Genomic DNA, 24,833 nt, shown 5'->3' with positions numbered 1-24,833 from the left:
CTTTTATTATTGTGTATCCATTTTTTGCTTATTTGCCCCTTTTACTCAGATAATTACGGCTCTGTATTGGTCCTATAATTTGGAACGAATAAGGGGTTCTGTCAGCATTAGTTTCTCATACATTATCATGTACGTTGCCGATCGCTCTGTTTCTACATACATCAGCGTTGGGCCGGAAGTGACATAGTGTTTGTTTACTTCCGGTTTTCTCATACTTCCGGTTGCGGTAATCACAAAGCGGTTTTTCGCATATGGTGATAACTAAAGAAGGGGTATTGAAAATTTTTTACATATACATGATATATTGTAAAATTTAAAGAAGGGGTATTGAAAATTTTTTACATATACATGATATATTGTAAAATTTACACTTCATAAGACTTGATTGTACCAATTTATGTTAGTGGTATAGCGAGCAATAAAAACGAGCAATATTATTACGATTAGAAATGAGAGTAAAAATATATATGTTGGATAAATATCAGTTTGTGCATTAGTACATTTAAACCTTGTACATTATACATTAAAAAACACCAATGAAAAAACTTAAAATACAATTAAAATCGACATCTTCAATAAAATAACTTACTAATAAAATTCTTATTAAAATTGGAATCAAATTTAAATTTTAACAGAAGGGTTTATTAAAACTAGTAAAATGCAGATAAAATACGGCAATAAGCCCGAACATGGGGAATGGAAATAGATATATATATATACACCCTGTGCATATTGAAATATAAGGCAGAGATATGGTAGCTACACAGAGCTACACGAAAGACTACATCAAAGGCACAAAAGGATCACGGTATTCCTGAATAAGAGCATATCTGAAAATAATTAGAAATGGGACTTGGAATAGGACTAATAATAGGACTTCAAAATAGGGTACGTGTACTATGCTCGAGAGGCTGAATAACTCCAATTCAAAAGAAGGGACCTCAGTAAGACAAATGTATGATGATTGTAGTGACGCTTAGCTATAAGAAGCTAGTATGAGTTACCTATTGTCTAAGATCAGTGAGTATTTGTACTTACTAAGTGTGAGAGGTCCTCCCTATTATTCAAACCCCTAGGGTAAAGACAATCTATATTAAAAATCCACTTGGATTCTACCGTCAGTAAGCGCCTTTCATAGTCACCTCCCCTCCAGTTTGGTGTCACTAATTGTATACCTATATAATTAAAATCTTTGAGACTAGCTCGGTGATGGTTAGTGAAGTGTTTGTAGAGGGTTGTTTCGGTGCTTTCATGTTCAATCTTTAATATGTGTTCTCTAATACGATCTTTGAGGTGTCTGGACGTTTGTCCTATATATTGGAGTCCACAGCTGCACCATATCAAATAGACAACTCCTCTATCACTGCATCTTATGAGGTCATTAATCTTATATTTGACTCCTGAATTGTACGAGGTAAATTCTTTGGTTTTTATGCCTCTTTTACAGGCTTTACAGCCCAGACATGGGAAAAAACCTTTAATCTCCTTGCCGAATACATCCCTTGTTTTATTTGGTGTTCTTTTAGGTATACTTGGGGATAGTCTATTTTTAAGATTGTCTGTTTTCCTGTATATGAAGACAGGTCGACTTGACAGTTTATCCCCTATGATTTCATCATTCCTTAAAAGTGCCCAGTGCTTCTCTATAATTTTCTCCACAATGTGTCTGTTTTCACTATACTCAGTAATAAACGGAATAGTGAGTATGTTATCGTCAGAATAGTGAATAGTTTTTTTAGGTTTATATACCAGGAGATCTTTCCGGTCTTTCTTCCTGACCTCTTCCATGGTTTGAATTAGGGACTCTTCTTCATAACCTCTTTCTAAGAATTTTTCTTTGAGAGTAGCGGCTTGTTCTTCCCACTTTTTGGGATTGGAACAGTTTTTCTTCAGTCTTTGGAATTGGCCTTTTGGTATATTCGTCTTCCATCTGTTAAGATGACAGCTTTCCATGTGTATGTAATTATTGCAGTCCACTTTCTTAAAGAAAGTGGACGTCTCCAATTCCCCTTCGATAATCTCAATTTTTAAATCCAAGTAGTTAATTGTTTTATTGCTCATCTCGTGTGTAAATTTAAGGTTACAAGTGTTGTCATTCATGACTTCCAAGGTGTGTTCCAAGTCTTCTCTAGATCCCTTCCAAATCATAATAATATCGTCAATGTACCTGTTATAGAGGACCAGGTCCGTGCCAGCTGGGCATGATTCCCAGAAAATCGATTCCCAGTAGCCCATGTATAGATTTGCATAGCTAGGCGCGAACCTGGTCCCCATAGCTGTACCACATATTTGTTTATAAAAAATCCCATTGTTGTTAAAATAATTATGGGTTAAAATGAACCGTATTCCTTTGAGAATGAATTCTCTCTGTAGTTCAGGTAAATTGGGGTCTTTTTTTAAAAAGAAATCCACTGCCTCTATACCGCCTTCATGTGGTATGCTGGTATAGAGGGACACGACGTCACTTGTGACGAGTGTATAGTTGTCTCCCCATTGTATATTCTCCAATTTGTTGAGAATTTGGGTAGAGTCCCTCAGATATGACGGTAATTCCGTAACGTATTTTTGTAACAATCTGTCTATATATTCAGACAGATTGCTAGACAGACCCCCTATTCCTGATATTATTGGCCGACCAGGGGGTCTGTCGAGGGATTTATGAACTTTGGGGAGGTAGTATAGAACTGGAGTTATGGGATGTTTGGTGTTTATATATTTATATTCTTTTTCATTGAGAATACCAGTATTTCTGGCTTCCCCCAACATTTCTTCTAATTCTTTTTTATAAACTTCAACTGGATTTTTCCTTAATGTTTCATATGTCTGTTGGTCCGATAAGATTCTGTTACACTCGTGGTCATAATCTATTTTGTTCAAAACCACGATGCCCCCGCCTTTATCAGCTGGTTTAATAACCACGTCATGGTTATTTTCGAGGGTCTTTATGGTGTTCATTTGTTCCTTAGATAGATTATGTTTATGTCTGTTCAGTTTCTTGTGGTTGATGTCCCTGATCTCATTACAGATCAAGGTATCAAATGTGTCTATGGCATTACCCTTACTTGCCAATGGGTAAAAAGTCGATCTTGGTCTTAAATCCGTATGGAGGTAGGTATTTCCATTAGTGGTTTGAGTGTCTGAGTAAACCTTTTCGTGTCGAGTGGATTGTGTTTCCAGTGGCGTTTTCATGAAATGTCTTTTAAGAGTCAGTTTCCTGACTAGTTCTTTGGCATTTATGAAGGTGTTAAATTTGTTCAAACCCTTTGATGGGGCGAATGACAATCCATAACTTAACACAGATGATTCTTTTTCTGTGAGTTCCTTAGAGCTTAAGTTAAAAATGCCTGTAGTGGTAACCTTGGCATTTGATGGGAGGGGAGATGGTAACTCCTTTTTTCTTCTTATTCTTCTTCCTCCTCTCTTGCCCCTGTGGGTCTTCTTTTGTCTGTAGGAGTTTGGAAATCTTCTGAGTTTGGGTTCTTTCTCTTCATAGATCCTCTTTCTGGTTCTTTGAGAGTGTTCTGAGGAACCCCTAAAAAAGAATGCCCTGATGTTGTTGCTTGGTATTCTTCATTTGTGCCTAAATCCGGTATTCTCTTATTTTGTTGTCTGTCTTCTTGTTTAGACTGGGGATTCATCCCACGCATGTTTTTATCTGGTCGTGGTCCTGGGTAGTTAGATCTAGGGGGCTGATAGTTATCATTATAATGGTGATTATGCCAATTTTCACCTCTATTGTATGGCTGTCGGTGTCTGTGGTTTGGGTAGGGGTGTCTTGGATATCCTCCTTGTCCCCAAGCTGAGTCTATGTCTTCTCTGTTATTACCGTTTATTCTCCTATATTGGCTCTGGTATAATAATAATTTGAATATGGATGTTCTCGTCTCCTGTTATCATGTCTATAGGGAGAGTAAGTATAGCCTCGATTGTTGTCCCTTTTAAAAAATCCCTCACCATTATAAAAAGGATCTTGTCTTCGGTTATGTTGGTGACTGAAGCCTGGAGTGTGGGACCAATGGTTTCTATTGTCACCCCCCCAACCCCTAGAGTGTTTAAATTGGTGAAATGGGGTTCTGGGGGTTCTGTTGTCCTCTCTATAGGGAGGTTGATAGTTCCAGCTATCATTTCTAGGTGTATGTGCTGGGTTCCATGATCTATAATTGTGTGTCTGTTGATTTCTGGTCTCATGGAATCTAATGTCCTCATTTCTAGATGGTAACCTAGGTCTTTGCCCCCTCCTTTTATTGGTCACTTCTACCCATTCGCCCTCATTAATTGTATCTTTCTGTACATTTTCGTTGTTATTAGTGTTGTCGTCATTCATTAAATGTTCGTTAGTCTGATCTTTGTTTAGCTTAATCAGTTCTAACTCTCTGTTTAGTTTTTTAGATTTTTTGTTGGTTATATCTTCTCTTATTTTGGTTACCTTTTTAATCTTATTAAAGAATCTTATCGGACCAACAGACATATGAAACATTAAGGAAAAATCCAGTTGAAGTTTATAAAAAAGAATTAGAAGAAATGTTGGGGGAAGCCAGAAATACTGGTATTCTCAATGAAAAAGAATATAAATATATAAACACCAAACATCCCATAACTCCAGTTCTATACTACCTCCCCAAAGTTCATAAATCCCTCGACAGACCCCCTGGTCGGCCAATAATATCAGGAATAGGGGGTCTGTCTAGCAATCTGTCTGAATATATAGACAGATTGTTACAAAAATACGTTACGGAATTACCGTCATATCTGAGGGACTCTACCCAAATTCTCAACAAATTGGAGAATATACAATGGGGAGAGAACTATACACTCGTCAAAAGTGACGTCGTGTCCCTCTATACCAGCATACCACATGAAGGCGGTATAGAGGCAGTGGATTTCTTTTTAAAAAAAGACCCCAATTTACCTGAACTACAGAGAGAATTCATTCTCAAAGGAATACGGTTCATTTTAACCCATAATTATTTTAACAACAATGGGATTTTTTATAAACAAATATGTGGTACAGCTATGGGGACCAGGTTCGCGCCTAGCTATGCAAATCTATACATGGGCTACTGGGAATCGATTTTCTGGGAATCATGCCCAGCTGGCGTGGACCTGGTCCTCTATAACAGGTACATTGACGATATTATTATGATTTGGAAGGGATCTAGAGAAGACTTGGAACACACCTTGGAAGTCATGAATGACAACACTTGTAACCTTAAATTTACACACGAGATGAGCAATAAAACAATTAACTACTTGGATTTAAAAATTGAGATTATCGAAGGGGAATTGGAGACGTCCACTTTCTTTAAGAAAGTGGACTGCAATAATTACATACACATGGAAAGCTGTCATCTTAACAGATGGAAGACGAATATACCAAAAGGCCAATTCCAAAGACTGAAGAAAAACTGTTCCAATCCCAAAAAGTGGGAAGAACAAGCCGCTACTCTCAAAGAAAAATTCTTAGAAAGAGGTTATGAAGAAGAGTCCCTAATTCAAACCATGGAAGAGGTCAGGAAGAAAGACCGGAAAGATCTCCTGGTATATAAACCTAAAAAAACTATTCACTATTCTGACGATAACATACTCACTATTCCGTTTATTACTGAGTATAGTGAAAACAGACACATTGTGGAGAAAATTATAGAGAAGCACTGGGCACTTTTAAGGAATGATGAAATCATAGGGGATAAACTGTCAAGTCGACCTGTCTTCATATACAGGAAAACAGACAATCTTAAAAATAGACTATCCCCAAGTATACCTAAAAGAACACCAAATAAAACAAGGGATGTATTCGGCAAGGAGATTAAAGGTTTTTTCCCATGTCTGGGCTGTAAAGCCTGTAAAAGAGGCATAAAAACCAAAGAATTTACCTCGTACAATTCAGGAGTCAAATATAAGATTAATGACCTCATAAGATGCAGTGATAGAGGAGTTGTCTATTTGATATGGTGCAGCTGTGGACTCCAATATATAGGACAAACGTCCAGACACCTCAAAGATCGTATTAGAGAACACATATTAAAGATTGAACATGAAAGCACCGAAACAGCCCTCTACAAACACTTCACTAACCATCACCGAGCTAGTCTCAAAGATTTTAATTATATAGGTATACAATTAGTGACACCAAACTGGAGGGGAGGTGACTATGAAAGGCGCTTACTGACGGTAGAATCCAAGTGGATTTTTAATATAGATTGTCTTTACCCTAGGGGTTTGAATAATTAGGAGGACCTCTCACACTTAGTAAGTACAAATACTCACTGATCTTAGACAATAGGTGACACATGGCCAGTTTGCATGTATTTTCATACTAGCTTCTTATAGCTAAGCGTCACTACAATCATCATACATTTGTCTTACTGAGGTCCCTTCTTTTGAATTGGAGTTATTCAGCCTCTCGAGCATAGTACACGTACCCTATTTTGAAGTCCTATTATTAGTCCTATTCCAAGTCCCATTTCTAATTATTTTCAGATATGCTCTTATTCAGGAATACCGTGATCCTTTTGTGCCTTTGATGTAGTCTTTCGTGTAGCTCTGTGTAGCTACCATATCTCTGCCTTATATTTCAATATGCACAGGGTGTATATATATATATCTATTTCCATTCCCCATGTTCGGGCTTATTGCCGTATTTTATCTGCATTTTACTAGTTTTAATAAACCCTTCTGTTAAAATTTAAATTTGATTCCAATTTTAATAAGAATTTTATTAGTAAGTTATTTTATTGAAGATGTCGATTTTAATTGTATTTTAAGTTTTTTCATTGGTGTTTTTTAATGTATAATGTACAAGGTTTAAATGTACTAATGCACAAACTGATATTTATCCAACATATATATTTTTACTCTCATTTCTAATCGTAATAATATTGCTCGTTTTTATTGCTCGCTATACCACTAACATAAATTGGTACAATCAAGTCTTATGAAGTGTAAATTTTACAATATATCATGTATATGTAAAAAAATTTCAATACCCCTTCTTTAAATTTTACAATATATCATGTATATGTAAAAAATTTTCAATACCCCTTCTTTAGTTATCACCATATGCGAAAAACCGCTTTGTGATTACCGCAACCGGAAGTATGAGAAAACCGGAAGTAAACAAACACTATGTCACTTCCGGCCCGACGCTGATGTATGTAGAAACAGAGCGATCGGCAACGTACATGATAATGTATGAGAAACTAATGCTGACAGAACCCCTTATTCGTTCCAAATTATAGGACCAATACAGAGCCGTAATTATCTGAGTAAAAGGGGCAAATAAGCAAAAAACGGATACACAATAATAAAAGCACTTCCGGGTCTGGTCATTTTTTGGCGCCAAATTCCCCTCTTTTGCCGCCAAAACTATGCTAATTCATAGGTTTGTGATACATATAAATATAGCCACCAGCACTCACCCCTAGATAGTCTTGAAAAAGGCCTGTTAAAGAGGCCGAAACGCGTTGACATTTTTGGTGAGCATTATTTCTTTATTTCTTGCTTTTTGAAATTTTATTGCACTATGTTATTCTTTTGATTTACAGGGATTACAAGAGTTTATATTGAACAGGAAGGTAAAACCATCTATCTCAAAGAGTTCATCGCCATCATTCATACGGAGTTAGCCACAAGGAGGATCATTCACTAATACCTAATTATTAAGACTTTCACTTGGATTATACTATATACACACTATTTATTATTTCTCTTATATTTTTAATTTTTAATTTTAATTTTTGTTTAACCGGATTTTATATTTTTCACTATTTTTGACACATATTTTTGACACCTATTTTTAGGGGGTCCCCCACTTTTAATTTTAATACACATTTTTTTACATATTTTTATACTATTTTTTACAATTTTTACATCACTTTTTTCACCCTTTTTTTCACAACCTCCCTCCAAGGGATCTTTTTATCATCAGTTTATTTTTAACATTTTATTTTTAACATTTGATTTTTTCACTGATTTTTTCACTGGTCATTTCCACTGGATTTACTCACTGGACTTTTCATAGACTTCTATTGACATATCTGGACTTTTCTATAATTTTGTATATCCCCGTAATTGGTGACATACCCTTATACCCTTTATCGTTTTTAGCTACCATTGCGTTTTTAGTATTTATCTGTTAGTACTGTGAAATTCAATTTTTCAAGTCTATTCTGTTACATGGATCCATGTTTTTAACTATATGTTTTTGAATTAAATGTTTGATAATGTTTTATAATCACTGATGTATTTGTTATATTTTTCCTTTGCCTTATAGTTGGCGCTCTTGGATTATTTGTGTTTTTTCTGTTGTTCTTACTAGGGTAAGCTAGATACCCTCTATCCAGGAGCTATAAGGAACCGGGCTGAGCGCTGTTAGATATCTTGTACTCTAAATACTTTTTTGCCCCACTATATATATATATATATATATATATATATATATATATATATATGTATATGTATATATATATATATATATATATATATATATATAAATGTATAGATGTGTGCAATTATGTATTTATGTATCAGATATATACAGAAATAAACATTTAATAATACAAAATACATTATTTTCTATGTGCAGAAATGAATGTAAAATATGCATTGTGTTTCTGAAATTAGATCGTAACGCGGTGTGGTCAGCGCACTAAGAACATAGAAGGAAATTGTATTTTTTTATTTTATATATATATATATATATATATATATATATATATATATATATATATATATATATATATACATACATACAGTTGTATACAAACATTTAGGCACCCCTGACAATTTCCACCATTTTCATTTATAAATAATTGGGTGTTATGGATCAGCAATTTCATTTTGCTCTATCAAAGGACACAGCAATATTTCAGTAGTGAAATTAGGTTTATTGTATTAACAGAAAATGTGCAATATGCATCAAAATGAAATTAGACAGGTGCATAAATTTGGGCACCCCAACAGAAATATCTTATAAATATTTAGTAGAGCCTCCTTTAGCAGAAATAACAGCCTTTAGATGCTTCCTATAGCCTGTAATAAATGTCAGGATTCTGGATGAAGGTATTTTGGACCATTCCTCCTTGCAAAACATCTCCAGTTCAGTTAGGTTTGATGGTTGCCGAGCATGGACAGCCTGCATCAAATCACCCCACACAGTATTTTAATGATATTCAGGTCTGGGGACAGGGATGGCCATTCCAGAACATTGTACTTGTTCCTTGTTTTCTAATTCAATCAACCTCATTTCACTACTGAAATATTACTGTGTCCTTCAGTTATTTGATAGATCAAAATTAAATTGCTGATCCAAACATCCAATTATTTAATTATTTATCCAATTATTTATAAATGAAAATCATGGAAATTGTCAGGGGTGCCTAAACTTTTGCATACAACTGTATATATATAAATATATATATATATATATATATATATATATATATATATATATATATATATATATATTAAATAAACAGGTCCCGCGCACTCTCCGCTGTGAAAACAAAAACTTCTTTAATTGATCTGTTAAATTAAAGAAGTTTGTGTTTTCACAGCGGAGAGCGGGGGACCTGTTTAATTCATTTGTTTACTTTTCCTACCCAGAGCACCCTTGAAGTTGGAAGTTTATTGTGTGTGCAGATCCCCTGCTTGATGTTTTCCTATCTATCTATCTATGTATCTATCTATCTATATACTTGCTGTTGCCCGCGGCTTTGCTCACATGGATCTTGTGATTTGTAAAAAAATAGCGAAAAACGCGACCACTTGCAATGACGTGTGCCCTCACGTATGTGCTCACTCCGTTGCACACTCTCTGACATGAACTTCTTGAGTTTTCATTATTTCTCTGTGTTTCTTGTAATCTAAATACCAATTTTCATGCCTTTGTTTTTGGAGATATAGGTATCCTTTATAAATCAGCCCCCCCTTTTGACCCCCCTTAAGTGGGTTTTCAGGAGATGGTAAAACACATATTTTTTTTTTTTTTTTATAAAGAGAATCTAAATACCAATTTTCACATCTGTATTATATTTGTTTTTTTAGATATAGGTATCCTCATAAATCCCTCCCCTTTTGACCCCCATTAACTATATTTTTAGGAAATGTTAAAAAAGCATTTTTTAAAGGAGAATGTAAATACCAATTTTAACGTCTGTAACATCTTTGTTTTTTTAGATATAGGTAAAAATAAATCACCCCCCCCCCTTTTTACCATTCTTAAGTGGAAATGGTTTCTTTATTTTAAAACGAGAATGCAAATACCAATTTTCATATCTGTAACATTTTTGGTATTTGAGATATAAGTATCCTCATAAAACCCCCCCCCACCCCTTTTGACACCCCTTAAGTGGATTTTCAGTAAATGTAAAAGCATGTGTTTATTTTTAAAGGAGAATGTAAATACCAATTTTAACGTCTGTAACATCTTTGGTTTTTGAGATATAGGTATCCTCATAAATAACCCCACCCCCTTTTGACTCCCCTTAAGTGGATTTTTGGGAAATGTTAAAACACGTGTTTCTTTATTTTTCAAGCAGAATCTAAATACCAATTTTAACGTCTGTAATATCTTTGTTTTTTAAAATACAGGTATCCTCCTCATAAATCAGCCCCCCCTTTTGTCCCCCTAAAGTGGATTTTTGGGAAATGATAAAACATGTGTTTCTTTATTTTTCAAGGAGAATTTAAATACAAATTGTCAAGTCTGTAATATCTTTGGTTTTTTATGTATCCTCATAAATCAGCCTCCCCCTTTGACACCCTTTAAGTGGATTTATGGGAAATGTTAAAACACGTGTTTCTAAATAGGAGAATCTAAATACCAATTTTCACATCTGTAACATCTTTGTTTTTTGAGGTATAGGTATCCTCATAAATCAGCCCCTCCCCTTTGACCCCCCTTAAGTGGATTTCGGGGAAATAGTAAAACACGTGTTTCCTTATTTTTCAGGGATAATCTAAATAGCAATTTTCACATCTGTAACTTCTTTGGTTTTTGAGGTATAGGTATCCTCATAAATCAGCCCCCCTGTTTGACCCTCCTTACGTAGATTTTGGGGGAATGGTAAAACATGTGTTTCTTTATTTTTCAAGGAGAATCTAAATACCAATTTTTACGTCTTTAACATCTTTGTTTTTGAGATATAGGTATTCACATTAATCAGCACCCTCTTTTGACCCCCCTTAAGTGTATTGTGGGGACATTTTAAAACATGTGTTTCTTTATTTTTCAATGAGAATCTAAATACAAATGTTCACATCTGTAACATTGTCGGTTTTTGAGATATAGGTAGCCTCATAAAGAAAATCACCCCCCTTTTTCACCCCTTAGGGACATAATTTCCAAAAATCCTTCCTTAGTGGGTGTCTATATAAAAAAACAACGTACCTTCCAAATTTCATGTTCCTAGGTAAAATGGTTTGAGCTGGGCATTGATGAGTCAGTCATTCAGTCAGGACTTCTTTTTTTATATATATATATATATATATATATATATATATATATATATATATATATATATATATATATATATATATATATATATATATATATCTCAAAATAACAAGAGTATTGCATTGAGCAATGATACTTTTTGATTGGACTAACTATACATTTATACAAGTCTGGAGCAATACTGACCAATTGGAATTTACAGATTATATCTTAAAACACAGAATAGCTAAGAAGACAGAAAGTGCAGGGAGAGGAGGAGGTGTCGTAAAAATCATGAGGGGGGCTTAGGTAACAGGCAGACAGTGTCCAGTGTAGGAGAACAGACAGGGGAAATATATAGCTATACATAGATCATTTACTGACATAAAGTTATATATCAACATTGAATAAATAGCTATAAATATGTGAAATTGTATATACAGGGGGAATACAAAAGTTAAAAAAAGACAAAATTGCTTACATAGGCTTACCTGTGTACCTATGTATAAAGAATGTGGAATATACAATGTAAGTGACTAAATGACATTGCAAATAATTCTTATAATGTGTTAAGAATCCAGAGTCCACATTTAGTCCAGAATTAAACAAGTTGAAGTGCATTAACATTTTATTTCAAAGGTTTTTCTTTCCATGGTGTTTTTGAAGTTGCCTCTGAGAATTTTGATTTTGAGGTTTTGGATGGAGTGGTCAGGTTGGGTGAAATGGTGACCAACAGGGGTGCAGTATTTTATTTCACAGTGGTTTTTGATTGAGTGTCTGTGTAAGTTCATCCGAAGGTGCAGTTTTTGGCTTGTTTCTCCAATATAGCATCTCCCTGCACTTTCAGTCTTCTTAGCTATTCTGTGTTTTAAGATATAATCTGTAAATTCCATGGAATTGGTCAGTATTGCTCCAGACTTGATAAAGGAAGGAACTCTTCCAAAAGCTTGTCAACTTTGGACTCTGGACTAACACGGCTACACCAATCAACATATATATATATATATATATATATATATATATATATATATATATATATATATATATATATATACATTAATATAGATATAAAGTTGTGCTGAAAAGTTTGCAATCTCTTTGAGAATGGGTAATATATGTACCACTTTTAAAGGAAACGTTGGTGAGCAGGCAAAACACATTTCTTGTATTTCTTATGGGATTCATATTCAACTGTAGGTCATGACAGAATGGCACAATCATAAAAAAACATGGCAACAAATAAAAAAAATTAAATGACCCTTGTTCAAAAGTCTGCATACCCTTAGTTCTTAATACTGTGTATTGCCCCCTTTAGCATCAATGACAGCATGCTGTCTTTTGTAATAGTTGTCTATGATGCCCCATATTTTTGTAGGTGGTATAGCTGCCCATTCCTCTTGGCAAAATGCTTCCAGGTCATGCAAAGTCTTCGGTCGTCTTCCATGAACCGCACGTTTGAGATCTCCACAGAGTGGCTCAATGATATTAAGCTCTCACATCCCTCAGCCAGCCATGCTTCACTGAACCTAAACTTAAACACTCACATAAGACACATAATCATGTTCTTTCGCTCACCATATTTCTTCTTCTTGCAGCTGGGGATGTCTCGCCTAACCCAGGTCCACCCTCTGCTTCCCTCAGCTCACTACCCCAAATGACACCTCATACACCTTTCCCATGTAACCCTCTAAACCTCATTAACTGCACCTCTGTTAGTACACCCCAATTCTCTTGTGCCCTTTGGAATGCACAATCTGTATGCAATAAGCTTACATCTATTCACAACCTATTTATTTCAAGTTCACTTAACCTGTTTGCCCTCACTGAAACTTGGCTTTCCTCCTCCAACACAACTGCTGTAGCCTTTCTGTCCTATAGCGGCCTGCACTTTAGTCACACTCCAAGGCCAGGAGAAAAACAAGGAGGGGGAGTAGGAATTATCCTGTCTCCACACAGTTCCTTTCACTGCATTCATTTACCCCCTCTCTTTCCTTCTCATCTTTTGAAGTTCATGCTATCCGCCTCTTCTCCCCTCTAGCTCTTCATGTTGCAGTTATTTATTGGCCCCCTGGACAAGCATCACAATTTCAAGACCACTTTGATGCCTGGCTTCCACATTTTTTCTCTAGTAATGTCCCTTCTCTCATGTTAGGGGACTTTAACATAACCCTTGATAATCCTAACATGCCTGCTGCCACTAAACTTCTATCCCTTTCCACCTCTTTTGGCCTGTCACAGTGGAAAACATCTCCAACCCACCGTGAAGGCAACTCCATAGACCTGGTCTTCACTAATCTCTGTGCCGTCTCCAACTTCCTTAACTTCCTTAACTTCCCCTTTCCTCTCTCTGACCACCATCTACTAACTTTCTCTCTTACTCTACCTGCTACATCTCTGCAAGCCCCCAAGGAACTGCTACCTTACAGAAATTTAAATTACTTGGATCTCACAGACTTTTCCACTCAACTGAATCCTCTGCTCTCTGACATTTCATCCCTCTCTTTCCCAAACCTCATTGCTTTACAGTATAATTTGGCACTAAAATCAATAATTTATAAAGCTGCACCCTCCACTGTTCATTGTACATCAATCACTCGACGGCAACCGTGGCACACCAAACAAACCAGATATCTTCAGCAATGTTCACGGGCTGCTGAATGGCAGTGGAGGAAATCACGCACCTGGGCTGATTTCCGGCATTATAAATGCATCCTTAAGTCCTTACAACTCTGTGCTCAGCCTGGCCAAACAAGTCTATTTCTCCTCCCTTGTGTCATCTCATGCATCCAACCCCAGAAAGCTGTTTTGAACCTTTAACTCCCTTCTATGTCCACCTGTACCCCCACCCACTACCAACCTCACTGCTCAGATTATTGCTGATTACTTAAAAAATAAAATTGACACCATTAGAAAAGATATCTGCACCTCACATCCTTCAAACACCGCAATCCTACCTACCCCTTCTATTAACAAAATTCTATGCTACTTCCCTCCTGTAACAGAGGAAGAAGTCTCTATACTCCTATCCTTGGCAAATCTCACAACCAGCCCATTTGACTTTATTCCTTCATAACTTCTTCTTCTTCCCTCTCTTTCTGCTACACTAACCCGTACCCTATCTCATCTCTTTAACTAATCTCTCACCGCTGGCACATTTCCGGATACATTCAAGCATGCGTCAATCATACTAATCCTAAAAAAGCCCTCTCTTGACACCTCCACGCCTTCTAACTATCGATCAGTCCCTACTTCCCTTTGCTTCAAAATTATTGGAATGACTGGTCCACTACAATCTGGTTTCTGCCCTAAACACTTAACAGAAACTGCTCTTGCTAAAGTAACAAATGACCTGTTATCAGCTAAAGCAAAAGGCCACTACTCCTTACTAATTCTTCTTGACCTAGCTGTTGCTTTTGACACAGTTGATCATCCTCTCCTCCTAAAAATACTACATTAATTTGGCATCCGAGACACGGCCCTCTCCTAGTTTGTCTCATATCTTTCAAACCGCTCTTTTTCAGTTTCCGTAACAACATATCTTGCGATCCTATGCCTCTCTCAGTTGGATTACTGCAAGGCTCTGTCTTGGGCACCTTGCTTTTCTCTCTCTATACATCCTCCCTTGGAAAACTTATAGCCTCCTTTGGATTCCAGTACCACTTATATGCTGATGATACCCAAATCTATCTTTTCTCTGCTGACATCTCTCACTCTTTATTCAACCAGATTTCCAACTGCCTCTCAGCAATTTACTCTTGGATGTCTTCACACTTCCTCCAACTCAATCTGTCCAAAACTGAGCTGCTTCTTATTCCCCCCTCTTCAAGACATCCAACACCTGACATTTCTCTGACGGTTGGAGACTCTACTCTAAACACCTCACCCCAGGTCCACTGTCTTGGAGTCACACTTGACTCAAAGCTCAAATTCAACCCACATATACAAACACTTACCAAATCCTGCATTCAAACCTATGCAACATTTCCAGAATTCGTCCCTTCCTTACTCAAAAAACTACAAAAATACTTATTCATTCCCTCATTTTGTCACGCATTTATTATTGCAATCTACTCCTAAATGGCCTTCCAAAACACTGCCTCTCCTCCTTTCAATCTATTATGAATGCTTCTGCTAGATTCATCCACCTAAGTCGCTGATCTACATCAGCTGCTCCGCTCTGCCCGTCTGTACACTGACTCCCATACACTCCAGAATACAATTTAAAGTATTAACCCTAACTTAAAAAGCACTAAACAGTCTAGCTTCCAACTATATTTCCTCTCTCATCGTGAAGTATTCCCCATCCCGTCCTCTTCAATCTCCTATGTTTCTCCACTCCTGTTATCTCTACGCCCCACTCCCGCCTCCAAGACTTTGCACGTGCTGCTCCTGTCCTCTGGAACTCTCTACCCTGCTCCATAAGACTGTCTCCAACCTTGTATAGCTTCAGACGCTCCATGAAAAACCACCTATTCAGAGAGGCATACCATCTCTCCTTCATCCCTCATTGGAACCAAACTAATACATGAACTGCCTGACTCACTGCTGCAACTACAACCAATGTAACAAGCTACCCCAACCTTATGTCTCTGCACACTAAACCTGTAGACAATGAGCTCTCCAGAGCAGGGCACTCTTCCCCTGTACTAGATTTGTTTAGTTTTGTTATTTTTTGTATTTTATAAAAAATCTTTGTCATTGTATACCCTTATCATTGTACCCAGCGCTATGGAATTTGGCGGCACTATACAAATAAATGATAATAATAATAATAATAATAATAATAATAACAACAATAATTAAGGTCAGGAGATTGTGATGGCCACTCCAGAACCTTCACCTGTTTCTGCTGTAAACACTGGAGGGTCAACTTAGCCTTGTGCTTTGGATCAACTTGGCCTTGTGCTTAGGGTCATTGTCGTGCTGGAAAGTCCAAGAGCATCCCATAATCAGCTTTCATGCAGAAGAATGCTAATTGCCAGTATTTTCTGATAACATGCTGCATTCATCTTGCCATCAATTTTAACAAGATTCCCTGTGCATTTAGAGCTCACACACCCCAAAGCATTCTTTTCACTACAGGCCTTGTTGACCCCTCTCCAAACATAGCGCTTATGGTTGTTACCATAAAGCTCTATTTTAATCTTGTCACTCCAAAGTACAGTGTGCCAGAAGCTTTGAGATGTGTCAAGGCGTTGTCGGGCATTTTGTAACCAGACTTTTTTGTGGCATTGGCACAATAAAGGCTTCTTTCTGGCAACTTGCCCATGCAGCTAATTTTTGATCAAGTATTGGGTTATTGTGCTCCTTGAAACAAACACAGCCTCTTTATCCAGAGCAGCCTGTATTTTTCCTTACGTTACCTGAGGGTTTTTCTTTGCATCCCAAACAATTCTTCTGGCAGTTGTGGCTGAAATCTTTCTTGGTCTACCTGACCTTGGCTTTGTATCATGATATACCCAAATTTTCCACTTCTTAATTAATTGAACTGTACTGACTGGCATTTTCAAGGCTTTGGATATAATTTTATATCCTTTTCTATCTTTATAGAGTTCTATTACCTTGTTACGCAGGTCTTTTGACAGTTCTTTTCTGCTCCCCATGGCTCAGTATTTAGTCTGTTCAGTGTTAACAAACTCCTTGGCTATTTATACACATACATTAATTAAAATTTAAGAAGCTACAGATGTGGGAAATTAACCTTTAAAGGGACATGAAGGGGACAGAGCCGGACCGGGAAAAGAGATGGCAGCATAACTGAGTTGCTCCGTGCAGGACACTGACAAAGGAGGCTAAAAAAGTTGGTTAAGCATAGTGAACAGGCCTAAGCTGTCAGCGACCACCATTCTGACTGACAGGGAGGAAGATGTGACTTCCCCGGAGCCCGGTATGACAAGCGCCGAGGTGGTTTAGAGGAGAAGCTTCTCAGGGAGAGTTAAGAAGAGACGCCATCTTGCTAACCCACATGGGGAATAACTGTGACACAGCAGAGAGGAGTATAACTTTGCTCCAGGTTGTAAGTTTATTTACAAGTACTTGTCATCTTACTCAGGTCCGGAACACAGTATATGCATAATGTCAAGGTCATGATCTACTTTAAATATGTGCAAGGATAATATCTGTTGCGCTTCAGTTGCGAGGTGACTACCATAGAGAAGCAGGTTTTACTGCACCATAAGGCATCATTTATTTCATTTCAAACAAAAAGAGGTTGAGATATAACTGGGAGACGAAGGGGTGAAGAAGGTGCCCTTAGAAAGGTCAACATTTGAACATTCTGGAAAAGTTAAGAAATGGCATTCGAAACAATAAAACACTCTAGCTGCGCTTAAGCAGGTCTGCTTCAGGATTATAAAGTGGCCAGGCCCAACATACATAAATGTAAAGACACCTTTATGAGAAGAATCTGCCTGCTTTGTAGGTTTACCCCTGGCCACAGACAGGTTTAACAACTAAAACTACAAGAAGCAGTCCCATCCCATCAGACAAATTCCTGGGCTGCAGAGGGATTAAATAACATCAGAGATAATGGCAGCCAGAAAATTAAATAAACCTACCACTTCAGGGAAAGCAGCAGCAGCTAGCTTATTTTTAAAGTCTTCTAAAGGGGAGAAATTGGTGGAACCCTTAGATTCAGAACAAATGGAAGCAGATTCAGAATCCCAGACCTGTGAAGCTGATTTAATCCCAGTTACTCATGATGATATTAAAATGCTGGTTTCTAAGAAAGATATCGATAAGAACTTTGAGAAACTGTGGAATAAAATGGATTCCTTTCAAGCCACCATCACTAACAGTCTTACAGAAATAAAAGAATGAGATGCAGGATCTGGGGGCCAGAGTTTCCACACTGGAAGAGAATGAGAATAATGTGGAGGAGAAAGTGACTGCTCTGAATCAGCGAACGCAAGACCATCAGTTTGAACTGGATACTCTCCAGGACAAGATGGAGGATTTGGAAAATCACTCACACAGGAGTAATTTGAGGCTGAAGGGAGTTCTGGAGACCATATTGCAGCCAGACCTCCAGAGCTACTTAAAGCAACTATTCAGGGTGATTACTGGATGCTCAGAGGAAGATAACTTCCAGATAGAGAGGGCTCATAGGGCCCTGAAAGCAAAACCTAAAGGGGGCTTTCTGCCCAGAGATATAATAGTGAAATTACTTCGTTTCCCAGACAAAGAGGCAATTCTTATGGTGGCCAGGAAGAACCCAACCTTCAAATATCAAGGGGCAGTTGTGCAGTTCTACCAAGATTTGTGTACACGCACCTTGATGAGGAGAGGCTCTCTTTGACCTCTCACACAACTGCTCCGGAAGCACCAAATAAATTACAGATGGGGGTTCCCCTTCTCAGGGGAAAACCCTTTCGATAAAAGAAAGGAAAGATATCCCAGAAATCTGTGAATATCTTGGCATGGAACCACCGTATCTACCAATCAACAGCCACAAAAGAGCCAAATGGGTTAAAGTCACTAAAAAGAAGCCAAAACGACCGTTAGCACAGCTGATGATTCCTGAACCCCAAAAGGGCACGACGCCGGCCTACCTGGTGCGACAAGTGGCAGATGAGTATAAAAAATTATCTGTCTTAAGATATTTTCTCTCTTAAAAGTAGAACTGCATTAGCAGAGACTCTATTGATATAATAAAAGACAGTTTTACTTGGAAAGCTATAGCTCTGAACATTATGAATTGTATTCAGTGACCAAGTCTTTGTTTCACTACAGATTAGAAAACCTTTGTAGTACAGTTAGTTTTACTTAAGATGTTCAGATGTCCTGCACGTAACTAATTACCTAAAGTTGATATTCCGTTTCGGTGTTCTCTCCCTCTGTGTTTGTTCCTTTATTTTTTTCACAGGGGTTAAGATCATCATAAGAACATCATTTGTTTTAATTGGGCGATGAGCCTGAATAATTGTTTTGTTATAATAATATTATAATGTTCAGTTTCTTTTTTAGGTTGTTTAGTCTGTGTGGTCTAATGGGTTATTGGGGTTTGCACAGGTTCTTATTAGTCCTGGCAATAGTGCCACCAATATAACAAATGACACATACACTCACAATCCTCTCACATAATGTGAGGGGCTTAAATACAAATATTAAGCGCAAGATAGCTATTAATCAATACTTGAAGCTAAAAGCTAAAATTGTCTTCCTCCAGGAAACACACTTTACTCAAGAATTGATTCCCAAATTCTGGCATAGGCATTTCCCAACACACTATCATTCCACCACTGATAAAAAAAAAGGGGAGTGTCGATTCTAATCCATTATTTCTTACACTTCATAAAAGAAGTAATAACCGACCCCGATGCTTATGGGGAAACGTGCACGAGCACATCAAAACACTGCTTGTTTTTGGTGCGGTATGGAGCTCAAAATCTCCATACCGCCCGCACAAGCCGGATTTTTTTAAACTTGGAATGGCAGCACTATAGGGGGTTAAACTTTTGTTGCGTTCTTTACTTTCCCTATAGCGCTCAAAACTCGTAATCTAGGTGATTGTTTTTTTTCTTAAGACTATGGGGCCAATTTATCAAAGGTCTTGCGGATCTGATCCAACAGTGCGGATCAGGTCCACAAGACCTCACTGAATGTGGAGAGCAATATGACAAGAGCTGCTGGTGCAATGCCACCCCTGCTGACTCATGGCCAATCGACAGCCAGCAGGGAGGTGTCAATCAACCAGATCGTATTCGATAGGGTTGAATTCCGACGATTCCTGTCCGCCTGCTTAGAGCAGGCGGACAGGGTTATGGAGCGGCGGTTTTTAGATCGCTGCTTCTTAACTGCTGTTTCTGGCGAGTCTGAAGACTCGCCAGAAACACGGGCCCACAAGCTACATTTGGAGCTTGATAAATGGGCCCCCATGTCTTAACAGAGTTGGGGAAGCCAGCATCCTATTATGAGGGAGCTTAGGAGAGATAATTCAATTGTGAGTGTCTTGGACCCTAGCGGCTCAGCACAGTAGGGCTTATAAATTGAATATCTCTCAAATTTCCCCTAAACCTTGGGAACTTTTGGGGACTTATTAAACAGATAATAGGCTAGTGTTGCTGAAAGAAGGAAAGAGCATTAAGTAAGCATAATCATGTGGCTCGATAAACAAACATATTAAGGTGGATACTGTCAACATCTAAAGAAATGTGTCTTTAATTGTTGTTTTTTAGAAATAATTACACACATGCTAATACTGCACCGTCCCACACTTTTTCAGTATATCATGGATATCAAATAATATATATTTACATTAAGTCTTTTTTTGACTTTTTTTATTTTGGGACTGCAGTATACTGAGCGTGTTATTTCTAACAATCCCCCTAATGTGTACCCAATTTTTCCTATATGTGCAGTTTCCCCATATTTGCCCTGTTTTGCTTACATATAATTGGCTAGGCAATTACCTAGGAGGAGTTTACCTGTGCATATAAACCTTGGAATTATGGGTACACACTAATGGTCACTGAGGAGCTAAGGAGCTAATGCTTATTATGTGCTTAATGCACTAAGAAACGCGTCTGCCCTTTTTGTTTTTTCCTAACCTGACCTGAGCTGCCAGCCGTATTATTTTTGATGCCTAAACATTTGTAATGTGATTTGTTACAAATAAACGAGTTGGATCAAATATTATTTCTCTATATTTCTTTACCTACCTGGGTGCGCTGACTACTAACATAACTGATTGAATTTGGAGCGCAGGTGGAACGTTCCTGTCCTCGCACCAGTCGGGTGAAGCTGTGACGTCATTACGACGCATTGGAGGGGGTGTGACTCTCTACGTGAAGGCCACTGCAGGGTTCCTGGTAACCTTTTGCCGCATCGAGTGCAGTGTCTGAGCGCTTCCTGGAACTTTTGACTGTTTGTTTTCCGCCGCATCGGAGGGTAAGCTGCACGGACACTAGTCTGATTTCAAGGCATTATTATTGACTGCATGTGATGTAAGCCGTAGACACACCCTGAAGATTGTTATTGCTTCATAATTGATATTTACACAGTGTTAGGCATCTGTTATTGCAGTATACGGTATGGCAGCAGGGGGATATGTTTTACAGCAGTTTGCTGATGAAATAAGTGACAGTGAGGATTTGTTCAATACTGATATTATGGAACAGGAGGCTAACACCAATTTGGACAATCTGTTTTTTAAGATGGATACTTTGCTCAAACGAGATACCAGAATAGAACTGGATATTAAGAGCTTTCAGATGTATCAAAAAGCCCAGCGTATACCACGTGGGCTGCGTATTAGGAAGTTTCCTTCTTTCCAAGTTACTAATCAGGTGTTTATTGAAAAATGGAATAATGTTTTGACAACTTGTTCTTTGGCACTAATTGATCTCATAATTGAATTTAAAAAGACATTACGTCAAGAGTTGACTGTTGAAAAATTAAAACTGCAATCATTTTTGCGCCCACTTAGTGAAAACCCTGAATTCAATAAATATGACAATAAACTTAATAAAGTGATTACTGATTTTAAAAAGGATCTCTGGCACTTTAAGAAACAAAAGATACTTAGAGATAAGCAAGATTATGAACTTAACAAAGTTTACAAGTGGACCGTGTCAGATACTAGGAGACGGTATAGGAGGAACTCCAGAAATATAAATGCAGATAATAAGCAAGTAAGGTTTGCAGACACTGACACGGAGTATGATTATGACTCTTCTGATCCTGAGACCACAAGTTTAATAAAAGAGTCTACTGCAGCAATTGGATCCTTTTCCCTTGGTACTGATGTTGTGATACCCACTCTTTCACAGTCAAAAAACGGGCAGCGCCCACAGAAGTCCCATGTACGCAGAAAAAAGTACGCAGAGGGGGCCGAGGAGGGTCGCGCAGACCAACACCAAGACTCAGAGACATTAACACCGAAGTCTCGTCGATACCCACAGAGGAGGAGGGCCAATCCATCTCAGAAATATGCTTAGACACTGAAAATGTTATTAATCTTTCCTCCACAGTACTTACCAAACCACAGATAGAGGTACTATCCTTAGGTCTTGTTTTTTCCCCCACGTCACACTTTAAACTATTTGACACAATAGTTGATCTAAATAGATTTGTTAGATCTATTGTTCTTAAAAAGCATTTTTTGGGCTCAACTAGTCAGAGTATAGAAGTGGGGGAAAAACATGTTCAAAGAAAGTTTGGTTTTGATTTTTCAGATGAATGTTCAGCATTAGATCTTTTGGCACTAGATAGAGAGAATTTGGATTTCTCTGATGTTCAGGCATCTGGTGATGTACAGGATATCACCAGGCTCAAGAGAAAATCAAAATTTTATCCTGTCCAGGCACGATCTAGTGCCATTGAAGTTTTCCAAAAAACAGTTGAACAAGAGTTAAAGAAATTGTCTGGTAGGGCTCTTAATCCCTATAAAGATAATTTGTCTAAGGCACAAAATTTTGCCATTAAGCAACTACAGGCTAACTGTGAGTTAGTCATACGTAACTCTGATAAAGGGGGTAAGGTTGTTGTTTTGGATCGGCAGGCGTATCTAACTGAGGCATATAGACAATTGTTGGACACTACAGTGTATGAAAAGCTCAAATTTAATCCCATTTTCTTTTATAAATCTGAGTTACGTAACATATTGGTTACAGCATTAAATGAGGGAATTATCAAACAATCTAACTTTGACTTTCTATACACTGAGCATCCGGTTATGGCCATTTTTCACTATTTGCCGAAGGTCCATAAGCAAGGTACCAACCCCCCAGGGAGACCCATAGTGGCAGGGATTGGATCCCTCAATGAACCACTTTCGGAACTCATTGATGGCTATCTTCAACCATTTGTATTGAACCTTACAAGTTACATTAAGGACACGTCAGATGTTATTAGCCAGGTTGAAAGCATTCAATGGCATAAAGAATTTACTTTTGTTACCATTGACGTGTCCTCACTGTATACTTGTATACCACATCAACAGGGCATACAAGCAATTGAATTTTTTTTGAATACTTATTCAAAATATGATGAGAATTTGAAGTTGTTTATCAAGACTGCTGTGGAATATTTGTTGACACACAATTTTTTCTTGTTTGAGGGGGAGTTCTATCTCCAGAGGCGTGGGACGGCTATGGGGGCCAAATTTGCCCCCTCCTATGCCAACCTTTACATGGGTTGGTGGGAGCTGTCCCACGTCTATGGAGATAGAAACCCCTTCAGACAATTCATTCAATATTATGGTCGGTACATTGACGACATCCTTCTCATCTGGAAGGGCCCAATGGATCTTCTTGAACAGTTTCAAATCTATCTCCAGGACAATTTGTTGAATCTTAAATTCACCATGGAGGTAAACACATCTTCGATTTCATTTCTTGATATCGAATTATGTGCTAATCTACATACCTCCACTATAGAAACACAATTGTTCTGTAAATCCAGTGCAGGAAATACTATTTTGAATGCCCGGTCATGTCATCCCAGACATACTATAAATTCCATACCCAAGTCCCAATACATCAGGGTTAAACGTAATTGCAGCAATCAACAGACTTATTCAAAATTTTCTGCAGAACTAACAGCCAGACTTATTGAGAGAGGTTATTCTAAGGACCTTCTTGAACGGACCAAACAGGAAGTAGATCAGTTTGATAGGAAAACTTTTTTCCAATCAGAAAAATCTACCAAAATGAGTGGTTTCAATAAACTCAAGTTCATCACTACGTATAGTGTTGAATTTGGGCAAATCTGTGATATAATAAGGAGAGCGTTACCAATCTTAGATACCGATGAGAGCCTTAAAAGCATTGTAAGAGATGGCACTTGCTTTGTGTCACGCAAATCACCAACTCTAGGGAATCTTCTCTCTCCCTCCATGTTGCCACGAGTACCACATACACAGAATTGGCTTTCAATTAAGCCAGGGTTTTTCAAATGTGGGAGCAGGAGGTGCAAATCTTGTTCTCATGCCTCTTTTGGGACAAGCTTTGTATCTTCTGCCAATGATAAGAGTTTTCAAATTCGGGAACACATGACTTGTAATTCTTGTTATGTCATCTATCTTTTGACATGCAAGGGTTGTTCAAGGCAATATGTAGGTCAAACTACACGTGCCTTGAAAGATCGCTTTCTTGAGCATTTACGCTCTATAGAGGACCCTGAGTCCACTACCCCAATATCTTTACATTTCAAAAAATGTCATAACTCTGACATTTCCCTCTTGACATTCCAGGGTATCCAATGTATCCCGAGACACCCCAGAGGGGGTAATAGAGGGATAACCCTCAGTAAAAGAGAGGTTTTTTGGATTTTTCATTTGGATACTCGAATGCCAATTGGTCTTAACTCAGAGTGGGATGTTAAGCTGTATGTGGATCAATAGTAAGCCTGATTTGAATCTTTATTTATGATTATTTTTTCAAAACCGTTTTCAAAATTT

This window comes from Bombina bombina, chromosome 1 (assembly GCF_027579735.1).
Source record: "Bombina bombina isolate aBomBom1 chromosome 1, aBomBom1.pri, whole genome shotgun sequence".
In the NCBI taxonomy this organism is placed as follows: Eukaryota; Metazoa; Chordata; class Amphibia; order Anura; family Bombinatoridae; genus Bombina; species Bombina bombina.
This window is presented reverse-complemented; position numbering follows the sequence as displayed.